The sequence below is a fragment of the Atractosteus spatula genome, assembly GCF_055471065.1.
Source record: "Atractosteus spatula isolate fAtrSpa1 chromosome 10 unlocalized genomic scaffold, fAtrSpa1.hap1 SUPER_10_unloc_1, whole genome shotgun sequence".
Taxonomy (NCBI): Eukaryota; Metazoa; Chordata; class Actinopteri; order Semionotiformes; family Lepisosteidae; genus Atractosteus; species Atractosteus spatula.
The window spans coordinates 2,459,913-2,470,929 of record NW_028296612.1 but is presented as its reverse complement, the minus strand read 5'-3'; positions in this window follow the sequence as shown (position 1 = coordinate 2,470,929).

Sequence of the window (11,017 nt, the reverse complement as noted above, 5' to 3'; positions counted from 1 at the left end):
AAAACACTGCCATTTTGACATCACTCATTCTCCACTTTACCCAGTATACACCAGTCCATCACAGGACACACACACACACTCACACACACCCTGGACAGGACACCAGTCCATCACAGGACACATACACACTCACACACACCCTGGACAGGACACCAGTCCATCACAGGACACACACACACACACTCACACACCCTGGACAGGACACCAGTCCATCACAGGACACACACACACTCACACACCCTGGACAGGACAGCAGTCCATCACAGGACACACACACACTCACACACCCTGGACAGGACACCAGTCCATCACAGGACACACACACACTCACACACCCTGGACAGGACACCAGTCCATCACAGGACACACACACTCACACACCCTGGACAGGACACCAGTCCATCACAGGACACACACACACTCACACACCCTGGACAGGACACCAGTGCATCACAGGACACACACACACACCCTGGACAGGACACCAGTCCATCACAGGACACACACACACACACCCTGGACAGGACACCAGTCCATCACAGGACACACACACATACTCACACACCCTGGACAGGACACCAGTCCATTACAGGACACACACACACACTCACACACCCTGGACAGGACACCAGTCCATCACAGGACACACACACACTCATACACCCTGGACAGGACAGCAGTCCATCACAGGACACAAACACACACACCCTGGACAGGACACCAGTCCATCACAGGACACACACACTCACACACCCTGGACAGGACACCAGTCCATTACAGGACACACACACACACTCACACACCCTGGACAGGACAACAGTCCATTACAGAACACACACACACACACACACACCCTGGACAGGACACCAGTCCATTACAGGACACACACACACTCACACACCCTGGACAGGACACCAGTCCATCACAGGACGTGCAAACTCCACACAGACAGCACCCCCCGGTCCAGAACTGAGCCCAGGGCCCCTATCCCTAACCACTGTGCCAAACCACCATCCCCCCTGTTAATGACTGTGTTAACTTCAAAACAGTGGGATGTTCACACTGAAACACAACGACAACGACAACAAAACAAAACACTCCCAGCCCTGAGAACTTAATTTATCATCATTAATCGTCGCGGTCCGGGCCCGGGGCTTTTAAAAGCAGACCTGCATTAAAGGGCTTTGCTAAAGTCCCCAAAGTAGGGCACCTCTCTCAGCGAATCGCGTGTGCCGAGCTCGTGATCAGACTGCCGGCCACACCTGGAGAGGAGCAGGGAGCCCTGCTGCCTCACGTAGGCGCCCTCCATCGTGAGAGACTCGCGAGAGCCGAGCTCTGGCTGGGGGGGGGGGTTTTCAGGACCGACCGACCGGAGCTCCCGAGACTTACTGTGGGTTTCTCGGCCACTGTGGTGTAGGCAGTCTCCTCCGGAGTCTGCGATGGACGGAGGGAGAGAAATCAGAGGTCGGGGGGGCGTTTACAGAGAGAGAGAGAGAGAGAAAGTTTGGGATATCGGGGGAGTTTCATAGGGACAGTTTCAAGCACGTCCTGACTGGAGGAGCTCACCCAGCTGTGTCTGGAGAGAAGCCAGGGTATCGGCTTCAACCACAGGGCTGGGCAGCTTGTTCCCCACCCCCACCCCCCTCTGTGTACAGAAGAGCCTCCTGTCCTGACTGGAGGAGCTCACCCAGCTGTGTCTGGAGAGAAGCCAGGGTAGCAGCTTCAACAACACAGCTTGTTCCCCACCCCCACCACCCTTTGTGTAAAGAACTGCCTCTCCCCCTCCCCGTTCTCAGTGTTAAATGCGCTTCCACTGGATTTTGCTCATGGCTCTCAAACTAAACACATGTTTAAATAAAAGCGTCGTCTTGGACTCACCTGTAAGGGGACGGCTTGACTTTGCCCTGTCAGAAATGAAGCAGACACACAGCTGTGATGAATACGTGGGGGTGAGGCGCCCTGAACTGAAGAGCAGGCTGAGGGATTGTGGGACTGCTGCACAGTCACACACCTGAGGGCAGCACTCTGGGGACCCCTGAGCTGTAAGACTCACTGGACTGGGGACCCCTGAGCTGTAAGACTCACTGGACTGGGGACCCCTGAACTATAAGACTCACTGGACTGGGGACCCCTGAGCTGTAAGACTCATTGGACTGGGGTCCCCTGAACTATAAGACTCACTGGACTGGAGTCCCCAGTATCAGGATTGGGGACCCCTGAGCTGTAAGACTCACTGGACTGGGGTCCCTTGAGCTGTAAGACTCACTGGACTGGGGACCCCTGAGCTGTGAGACTCACTGGACTGGGGACCCCTGAGCTGTGAGACTCACTGGACTGGGGACCCCTGAGCTGTAAGACTCACTGGACTGGGGACCCCTGAGCTGTGAGACTCACTGGACTGGGGACCCCTGAGCTGTGAGACTCACTGGACTGGGGACCCCTGAGCTGTAAGACTCACTGGACAGGGGACCCCTAAGCTGTAAGACTCACTGGACTGGGGACCCCTGAGCTATAAGACTCACTGGACTGGGGTCCCCTGAGCTGTAAGACTCACTGGACTGGGGGACCCCTGAGCTGTAAGACTCACTGGACTGGGGACCCCTGAGCTATAAGACTCACTGGACTGGGGACCCCTGAGCTGTAAGACTCACTGGACAGGGGACCCCTAAGCTGTAAGACTCACTGGACTGGGGACCCCTGAGCTATAAGACTCACTGGACTGGGGTCCCCTGAGCTGTAAGACTCACTGGACTGGGGGACCCCTGAGCTGTAAGACTCACTGGACTGGGGACCCCTGAACTATAAGACTCACTGGACTGGGGGACCCCTGAGCTATAAGACTCACTGGACTGGGGGACCCCTGAGCTGTAAGACTCACTGGACTGGGGGACCCCTGAGCTGTAAGACTCACTGGACTGGGGACCCCTGAGCTGTAAGACTCACTGGACTGGGGTCCCCTGAGCTGTGAGACTCACTGGACTGGGGTCCCCTGAGCTGTGAGACTCACTGGACTGGGGACCACTGAGCTGTGAGACTCACTGAACTGGGGACCCCTGAGCTGTTAGACTCACTGAACTGGGGACCCCTGAGCTGTAAGACTCACTGGACTGGGGTCCCCTGAGCTGTTAGACTCACTGGACTGGGGTCCCCTGAGCTGTAAGACTCACTGGACTGGGGACCCCTGAACTATAAGACTCACAGGACTGGGGGACCCCTGAGCTATAAGACTCACTGGACTGGAGTCCCCAGTATCAGGATTGGGGACCCCTGAGCTGTAAGACTCACTGGACTGGGGACCCCTGAGCTGTGAGACTCACTGGACTGGGGACCCCAGTATCAGGATTGGGGACCCCTGAGCTATAAGACTCACTGGACCAGGACTGGGGACCCCTGAGCTATAAGACTCACTGGACTGGGGGACCCCCGAGCTGTAAGACTCACTGGACCAGGACTGGGGACCCCCGAGCTGTAAGGAAAAAGTTGACTTCAACAATCACCCTCTCTCAGAAGAATGACAATCTGAACTCAGAAATCACCGGGTTTGCAGTTCAGTCAGCACCCCCCCCCCCTCCCAGACACTTCCACACCCAGCAGCAGGGCGCTCGGCCTGCTCAGAGACAGAGAGGGCCTCTCTGAGCTGTTAGATTCACTGGACTGGGGGACCACTGAGCTATAAGACTCACTGAACTGGGGACCCCTGAGCTGTAAGACTAACTGAACTGGGGACCCCTGAGCTGTTAGACTCACTGGACTGGGGACCCCTGAGCTGTGAGACTCACTGGACTGGGGTCCCCTGAGCTATGAGACTCACTGGACTGGGGACCCCTGAACTATAAGACTCACTGGACTGGGGACCCCTGAGCTATAAGACTCACTGGACTGGAGTCCCCAGTATCAGGATTGGGGACCCCTGAGCTGTAAGACTCACTGGACTGGGGTCCCCTGAGCTGTAAGACTCACTGGACTGGGGACCCCTGAGCTGTGAGACTCACTGGACTGGGGACCCCAGTATCAGGATTGGGGACCCCTGAGCTATAAGACTCACTGGACCAGGACTGGGGACCCCCGAGCTGTAAGGAAAAAGTTGACTTCAACAATCACCCTCTCTCAGAAGAATGACAAACTGAACTCAGAAATCACCGGGTTCGCAGTTCAGTCAGCACCCCCCCCCCCCTCCCAGACACTTCCACACCCAGCAGCAGGGCGCTCGGCCTGCTCAGAGACAGAGAGGGCCTCACCTGGCGGCTCAGCGCTCCTCTTCCTCTCTCTGGGGAGGGGGACGGGACAGGGAAAAAAAAAAGGCAGATCGATCAGGGGCTTCCTCACTTTTTTCCGGGACGTTGTATAGGGAGACAGACGGGACAAAGACGGGAGGGCGCCTGGTGCGTTCGCCATTAATTATGAGGAAAAAAAAAGGAGAGAACTTTCAGGAATGTCCCTCATTCTCTCATTACGGACACGTGGACCCCCGTTTACTTGAATTCCTTTTGTCTTTTTTGTTTTCAACTAAGCTTTTTTCTTCTCTTTCATCAGCACGGCGCCCCCGGGGTCCGGAAACCTATCTTTCGGCTGATTTCTCCGGACTTCCGCGAATCCGGTCCTGGACGATCGGGACTCAGCGGTCTCTCCCGGCCTTGCAGAACCACGCCACCGCCCCACCGCAGGGCGCCGGCCAGGATCCCCAACACCGGAGCCATCCCCCCAGTCTCGGATCGGCCTGGTGCTGAAGCAGAGGGTTGGGGGGGGCGTGGGGACGACACAACAGTCAATATGATCAATAAGATCACTTTATGGGCCCAATACAGTTTCTTGCAGGAGGAATCGGTCTTGTCGCAGACCCCAGCTGGCTCTCCAGGAGACGCACAGACAGGGAGAGAGAGAAGCTGGGGGGTCAGAGCGCAGGGTCGGCCATTTACACGGCGCCCCTGGAGCAGCTGGGGTGAAGGGTCTTGCTCAGGGGGGGGCCCCAACGGAGTAGGATTCCTCTGCCGGCCGCGGGATTCGAACCGGCAAACCCTTCCAGCCCCCGGCGCAGAGCCTGAGCCCCAGAAATAATCAGAACAGGACAGACATACTGCGCGAATGAATATCGGCACTGCAAAACTGCCGGAGCCCATATTCACCCCCACTAGAAATCGATTGAGGTGTTTCGGCTTTCTAATTCACATCCAGAGTTGAAGCCAGCAGCTACTGTACGTACTAGGGCCCATCAGAGAGCGCGGTGGAGCTGTGGCTCAGGATCTGCGCCTGTGGTCGGAATGGGGTTTGCCAGTTCGAATCCCGCGGCCGGCAGAGGAATCCTACTCCGTTGGGGCCCCCCCTGAGCGAGGCCCTGAACCCCAGCTGCTCCAGGGGCGCCGTATAAATGGCCGACCCCTGCGCTCTGACCCCCAGCTTCTCTCTCTCCCTGTCTGTGTGTCTCCTGGAGAGCCAGCTGGGGTCTGCGACAAGACCAGTTCCTCCTGCAAGACATTGTAAAGGGTTAATAAAGTGATCTGATCTAAGCACAGTCCAGTGGAATGGACACATGTGTGGCTGATGTCCGCTCACAGAGCATGCACTCCCTCTGACTTGTGTGAAATGTGAACACTGACTGCCTGCAGGCTTCCCAATGCAGAAATGCCACGAATAGATTTGTTTTTTAAAATGCTTCTCTGAAGTTAAAGCCAGCAGCCCCAGACACCTGTACCTGCCTTAGTGGGGGCTCATCAGAAAGACATAGCTAGGCAACCCTAGCTGTATAAAGACTGGTCAGGGACTGGTCACCTGAGTCACTGGTCACTCATACAGACCTACATGTCTCACTGATAAGACTGTGTTGGTCAGTTACTGGTCAGTTAGCAGCTCTTGATGGGCACTGGTCACTCATACAGACCTACATGTCTCACTGATAAGACTGTGTTGGCCAGTTACTGGTCAGTTACCAGCTCTTGATGGGCACTGGTCACTCATACAGACCTACATGTCTCACTGATAAGACTGTGTTGGCCAGTTACTGGTCAGTTACCAGCTCTTGATGGGCACTGGTCACTCATACAGACCTACATGTCTCACTGATAAGACTGTGTTGGCCAGTTACTGGTCAGTTACCAGCTCTTGACGGGCACTGGTCACTCATACAGACCTACATGTCTCACTGATAAGACTGTGTTGGTCAGTTACTGGTCAGTTACCAGCTCTTGATGGGCACTGGTCACTCATACAGACCTACATGTCTCACTGATAAGACTGTGTTGGTCAGTTACTGGTCAGTTACCAGCTCTTGATGGGCACTGGTCACTCATACAGACCTACATGTCTCACTGATAAGACTGTGTTGGCCAGTTACTGGTCAGTTAGCAGCTCTTGATGGGCACTGGTCACTCATACAGACCTACATGTCTCACTGATAAGACTGTGTTGGTCAGTTACTGGTCAGTTACCAGCTCTTGATGGGCACTGGTCACTCATACAGACCTACATGTCTCACTGATAAGACTGTGTTGGACAGTTCCTGGTCAGTTACCAGCTCTTGACACATGCTGGACAGTCCAGTGTAAAGACTGGTCAGGCACTGGTCACTCACACAGACCTACATGTCTCACTGATAAGACTGTGTTGGTCAGTTACTGGTCAGTTACCAGCTCTTGACGGGCACTGGACACTCATACAGACCTACATGTCTCACTGATAAGACTGAGTTGGCCAGTTACTGGTCAGTTAGCAGCTCTTAACACATGCTGGACAGCCCTGTATAAAGACTGGTCAGGCACTGGTCACTCACACAGACCTACATGTCTCACTGATAAGACTGTGTTGGTCAGTTACTGGTCAGTTACCAGCTCTTGACGGGCACTGGACACTCATACAGACCTACATGTCTCACTGATAAGACTGTGTTGGTCAGTTACTGGTCAGTTAGCAGCTCTTGACACATGATGGACAGTCCAGTATTCTATCACAAAGCCTGCATTGAGGCCTGCAGTCCAGCCTGGACAGTAAAACACTAACAAGGGTCAGAACGTCCTCACTCACCTGTTTCTGTCTCAGTGGTCTGGTTTGTGGGTTGTAGGGGAGACGTGGACACGTCGGTCCGGTCTCCGGGTTGTAGGGTAGCGGTGGACACAGTGGACGGGCTGTCCTGCCCAGAGTGACGGTCCACTCTCAGGCACAGCTCTGACCTCTGACCCCCAGCGCCACAGCTCACTCCTCCCTCGATTCTCTCGTCCACCGCCAGGACAGTCAGAGATTTCCGACCCACCATGTACCCGCTGGAGTCTGTACTGATGAGCCGCCCACTGACAAATCAAGTCAAAGCTTTTAGGGGGCAACTCTGTACCATCACAGGCAGTGCAATAGACACTGAAAGGCTCTACCAGCCTGGGTGTGACGTTCTGGGAAGCCGGAGTCACTCTGAAGCCCCACTCTGAAGCCCCTGGGAAGCCGGAGTCACTCTGAAGCCCCTGTGACAACCTGCAGGAGGAAAAAGAGGAGAGAATTCACAGCAGTTGACTATGGGGCACTGAAGCACTGCAGGCAGCCGGCAGCCTGATCGATCAGTAGGAGCTGACTGATGCAAGACCACTGCTGCTCCAAACCCCACCACCAGCTGACCCAGTGAAACCCCGTTCATGGACTAACACTGCTAATTCATGCCATGTGAGAACACAGAATCAACTCCCCCACTCTGGCCTATAATGTAATGAATCAACTCGCTGACACCCAGTGAGGCTATTTACAGTACTCGGAGGCCTTCGTTAGCTTCGGTCTTCAGTCAATATAGTCCGTCCAGAGACCGTTCTGCTACACCCAGTCTACTAATCAAGCCCCTTGCCAATAACATAATGAATTAACTCACTGTCACCCGGTGAGCCTATTTACAATATTCAAAAGTTCGGAGTTAGAAAATTCGATTTTAATCTAATTTGTTAATGCCATTGATTCAATATCATTTGAACAATTAGATTGGGTTAATTTCAATCTTAATTGAATACGATAAATAAGATTTAAAGTCTTCGAAGGATGGGGTTCAAAGGAAAAAAAAATATTTCACGGTAAAAAAATAACCCCCTGCTTCAGATGAGCCGGATCAAACCCAGCACCAATGGCCCATCTATGATCAACAGGTCTTGGCTGTGTTGTTACTAAAAGCTCGGCTGTAAGGAGAATTCACAGAGCGTGTGTTTTGAGTTTTCGGCCAGCTGTGATCAACGGAAACCCGTAAGTATTCATTCGTGCGGTAATGATCTACCTGCAGTCACAGTCAGATTGAGACGATCTCCAACACGTCCTGTAGAAGCGGAGCAGCTGTAGAGCCCGGAGTCGCTCATGACTGTGTCCTTCAGCACCAGTCTGAACTCTCTGCTCTGCGGACCTGCAGTCGCTGTCAGTCTCCCCTCAAACCTGTCCGACTCCACCCTGTGAGCCCCATTCCTGTCCATGCTGTAGATCAGTGTCCACGTTGACTTCACTCCTGCGCACCTGGGATACAGAGGCTCCCACTCCCAGGCGACCTCTGGTCCTTTAGCAGAGCAGGAGAAGTGCATCTCCCCTCCTGGTGTGAGCGATATTACTCCCTCTGCGAAGCAGATCTGATTGATTAGTACTGTATCTCACACCACCTTGTACAGCTCTCCACAGCACGGGTGAGAATTCAAAGCCTAGTGTTGTGATTAGAGGTCTCCAGTCCTGATCTCGGGGAGCCCCCGGTCTCTCATCTTTTATACAGTAACTTGCAGCGTCACTATAAAATATAGTACTTATCAATTGAGCGCCATCAACTACATTGCTCCATGGGACATGATGCTGTACTCATCCACATTACCTCTGGGGATGTCGTCCCCAGATTGTTCGTTCAGCATCATCTGTCGCACTGAATTCCTGTATTAGAACTATAGTCTTCTACGCACACTTCTGAACTGAGCACAGGAGGCTCTTCTGTACACAGAGAGTGGTGGGGGTGGGGAACAAGCTGCCCAGCCCTGTGGCTGAAGCCGATACCCTGGCTTCTCTCCAGACACAGCTGGGTGAGCTCCTCCAGTCAGGGCAGGAGGCTCTTCTGTACACAGACAGGGGTGGGGGTGGGGAACAAGCTGCCCAGCCCTGTGGCTGAAGCCGATACTCTTGCTCCTCTCCAGACACAGCTGGGTGAGCTCCTCCAGTCAGGACAGGAGGCTCTTCTGTACACAGAGGGTGGTGGGGGAGGGGAACAAGCTGGATGAGATCCCTGGATTAGGTACTGTAACTCCTACCGACCAAACGGGCCTCTCACCTGTAACATATCGAACTTTCTGTCAGAAAAACAGGGGGACACGAACTACAGGAGGAAGTGAAATTTTCCTGCCTTGCCTCATCGCCTAGAAAAAAAAAACTGATGTTCTGGTCGTGCTGGAGAGCAGCTGTAAGAGGGTAAATAAAGATCTGATGCAAGCCCGTGAAGGTCCTTCCTCACAAAGACGGGAAGAGAAGCCCGCTCTTGTGGGGGCAGAGCAGACATGATTACAACAGCCTCCTGTCATGCCCTCTACGACAGGCTGGTGGAACTGAAGAGCACGTTCAGCCACAGGCTGATCCACCCGCGGTGCAACAGGGGGCTCCACAGGAGGTCCTTCTGGCCCCCTGCCCTCAGACTGTACGACGCATCTGCCTTGTGTCTGGGCAGAGGCCACACTGAACAGGGCCCTGTTTCTGGACTGAGCACATCTATACATCTACTGCTACATCTGCTCTCTCTCTTTTCCTGTTTACAACCGTTTTCTGTGCGATATACGCCCGGGACCCGTGCAAAACATTTATATCTACATCTATATTTACATTCATATGTGCGATACGATTTGTCTGCGTACTGTTCTGTTCTGGTTTGTTCTGTGTGTGTCCTGGACTGGGAGTAACTCTTTTAGTGTGCTTCTCACTGGACTGATTGTATTGTATTGTATTATTATTGTATCATTCGTTACACTGTGGCTGTGTTGTCTGTGTTAAGCTGCTGTTGCACTGCAAATTTCCCCTCACGGGATCAATAAAGTATCGATCTCTCTATCTATCGCTTTGAAACATCGGCACCCGTGCTTCTCGGCCAGACCCGATGTTGAAAGGGAAGATGGGAACACAGGATTTTAACACCACTCAGAATGGCTCAGGGGGCTCGGCCACCTCGTTCCGAGCCTGTTCTCATCCCGGGATTCAGCAGCTCACGGAGACCACCCCTCCCTCCCTGCCGTCATTCTGGCAGCTGCCGGAAACGATCCCGAAGAGAGATCCCGACGGCCGAAAGAAACCACATCATCTTAAATCTGAAATCTTCGGTCCGATTCCACTTCATTTGATATAGCGCCTTTCACAACAAGGTGGCCCCCCACCCCCCACCCCAGGGTGCTTATTACACAGCCGTGTGACGACGCAGGGCGGTGGAAAGAGCAGAATAGGCCAGGACACAACGGAGGAGATGAGCCAAAAACTCCTCAGTAAGGAGAGAGAAAAAAACAACCTCTCTAACGTTATCCAAGACTAAAAACGCACCAGCAGCGCAGGAGGAGGAGGAGGAGATGGTGCCCCAGCTTCCTTACCTGGGATTCCTCTGCAGACTGTAGCGGGAAGCAGAGTCAGAGTCGGGAGCAGCGTCATGCCGTTCCTGAAGTTTCAGACCCAGACAGGAAAGATCTCGGGGACAACACACACACACACACACAGCCGATCCAGGCTGCGAAACAGACAGATGAAGTACAGAGGAAAGTGAAGGGGAGGTGGGAGTCATACCGAGAGGATCCGAAGAGCTTCCTCTTTCTCAGGGAGGGGTGCACAAGCAGTGGACAGCGGTCCACCGGTGGTTTCCTGCGACGAGGGCTTCGCCTAGACTGCTTTCCCGAGACAGGGACTTTCTCAATATCCTGTATGTATTATTGAATGAACGTGCACTCTCCTCTCTCTCAGTGTCTCCCGTCCTGGTGTGTGTGTGCTTATTACCGAGGGATTCTCTGTGATCTCCTCTCTCTCAGTGTCTCCTGTCCTGTTGTGTGTGCTTATTAATGAGGGATCCCCT